The 2442-nt window shown below is 35.7% G+C and overlaps 1 non-coding gene across 1 annotated transcript; it reads right to left on the bottom strand.

The window, feature by feature from the left end:
* Positions 1 to 1902: 1902 nt before the first annotated feature.
* LOC127747164 (small nucleolar RNA R71) lies at positions 1903 to 2010 on the bottom strand. Its single transcript, XR_008008968.1, has one exon. It is a non-coding gene; the product is annotated as a small nucleolar RNA R71 (small nucleolar RNA).
* Positions 2011 to 2442: the final 432 nt, after the last annotated feature.

Below are 2442 nucleotides of genomic sequence, written 5' to 3'. Positions count from 1 at the left end.
ACATTGCATGATTCCTGGAATTCTCATTAAGAATTTTGATACCTTTTTCCACTTAATTTTCGAAAAACACAAAAAAAAAAAATTACAAAATCATAAAATCCAAAAATATTTCTTGTTTGAGTCTAGTGTTTCATTTTAAGTTTGGTGTCAATTGCATGCATTCATTCATATGTTTTGAGGATCTTCAAGTAATTCTTGATGATTTCTTACTCTGATCTTTGAATTCTCTTGACTTGAGTGTTTATGTGTCTCATATGCATTCTCATTAGTGTCAGTAGTATACAAACTGCTAAGTTTGGTGTCTTGCATGCATTGTTATTTGATTCTAGTTGCATTTTGATTATTCTTCATTATTGAAAATCCAAAAATATTTTTAATTTGTGTCTTCTCAAGTCAATAATACAGAGAATTGAAGATTCAGAACATACTGCAGAGGAATTATACAGAGAATTGAAGATTCAGAATATACTGCAGAGGAATTGCACAGAAAAGGGCTGGGCGTTCAAAACGCCCAGTGAAGAAGGACAGACTGGCGTTTAAACGCCAGCCAGGGTACCTGGTTGGGCGTTTAACGCCCAAAAAGGTAGTGTTTTGGGCGTTAAACGCCAGAATGTGCACCATTCTGGGCGTTTAACGCCAGGATGGCACAAGAGGGAAGATTCTGTTTTTCAATGCAAATTTTTTTCAGGTTTTCAAAGTTTTTCAAAATCAAATCTTTTTCAAATCATATCTTTTCAATCATATGTTTTCAAAATCAATTTCTTTCCTTTTTCAAAGATATTTGCTATCAATTAATGATTTGATTCAACATATCAAGTATGTTGCCTTTTCTGTTGAGAAAGGTTTAATGTTTGAATCATATCTTTTCTTGATAGCCAAGTCATTGATTTTCAAAATCAAATTTTTTTAAAATGTTTTTCAAATCATATCTTCTCAATCACATTTTTTTTAAACTAATCATCTCTTCTTAACCACATCTTTTTCAAAATAATTTTCAATCAAATCTTTTTGATTTCTGATTTCAAAATCTTTTTCAAAAAATCACTTTACTTCTTTCCCACTTTTATTTTCGAAAATCAAGTAATGTTTTTCAAAATGTTTTCAAAATTTCTTACTTAATTTTCGAAAACCACTTCCCTTCTTCTCACATCCTTCTATTTATGGACTAACACTATTCCTTAATGCAAAATTCGAACTCCATCTTTCTTGATAAGTTCGAATTTTCTACTTCTGCCTTCCATTTTTCTTTTCCTCTGACACCTAAAGGAATCTATATACTGTGACATAGAGGATTCCATATTTCCTTGTTCTCTTCTCTTTCCTATGAGCAGGAGCAAAGACAAAAGCATTCTTGTTGAGGCTGACCCTGAACCTGAAAGGACCTTGAAGCGAAAGCTAAGAGAAGCCAAGGCACAACTCTCTATAGAGGACCTAACCGAATTCTTCAAGGAAGAAGAACTCATGGCAGCCGAAAACAACAACAATGCCAACAATGCAAGGAAAGTGCTGGGTGACTTTATTGCACCTACTCCCAACTTCTATGGGAGAAGCATCTCTATCCCTGCCATTGGAGCAAACAACTTTGAGCTTAAGCCTCAATTAGTTTCTCTGATGCAACAGAATTGCAAATTCCATGGACTTCCATTGGAAGATCCTCATCAGTTTTTAGCTGAGTTCTTGCAAATCTGTGACACTATCAAGACTAATGGGGTTGACCAAATCTGTGACACTGTCAAGACTAATGGGGTTGACCCTGAGGTCTACAGACTTATGCTATTCCCTTTTGCTGTAAGAGACAGAGCTAGGACATGGTTGGACTCACAACCTAAAGAAAGCCTGGACTCTTGGGAAAAGCTAGTCAATGCCTTCTTGGCAAAGTTCTTTCAACCTCAAAAATTGAGTAAGCTTAGAGTGAAAGTCCAAACCTTCAGACAGAAGGAAGGAGAATCCCTCTATGAAGCTTGGGAAAGATACAAACAATTAATCAGAAAGTGTCCTTCTGATATGCTTTCTGAATGGAGCATCATAGGTATTTTCTATGATGGTCTCTCTGAACTGTCTAAGATGTCTCTGGATAGCTTTGCTGGAGGCTCTCTTCATCTGAAGAAGACGCCTACAGAAGCTCAAGAGCTGATTGAAATGGTTGCAAATAACCAATTCATGTACACTTCTGAAAGAAATCCTGTGAACAATGGGACTAGTCAGAAGAAAGGAGTTCTTGAGATTGACACTCTGAATCCCATATTGGCTAGAAACAAAATATTGACTCAGCAAGTCAATATGATTTCTCAAAGTCTATCTGGAATGCAAAATGCACCAAGCAGTACTAAAGAAACTTCATCTGAGGAAGAAGCCTATGATCCTAAGAACCCTTTAATGGAAGAGGTGAATTACATGGGAGAATTCTAAGGAAACACCTATAATCCTTTATGGAGAAATCAT

This window comes from Arachis duranensis, chromosome 4 (genome assembly GCF_000817695.3).
Source record: "Arachis duranensis cultivar V14167 chromosome 4, aradu.V14167.gnm2.J7QH, whole genome shotgun sequence".
Taxonomy (NCBI): domain Eukaryota; kingdom Viridiplantae; phylum Streptophyta; class Magnoliopsida; order Fabales; family Fabaceae; genus Arachis; species Arachis duranensis.
Note: the sequence above shows the minus strand (reverse complement) of the source record. Positions and strands in the feature narration are given on the sequence as shown.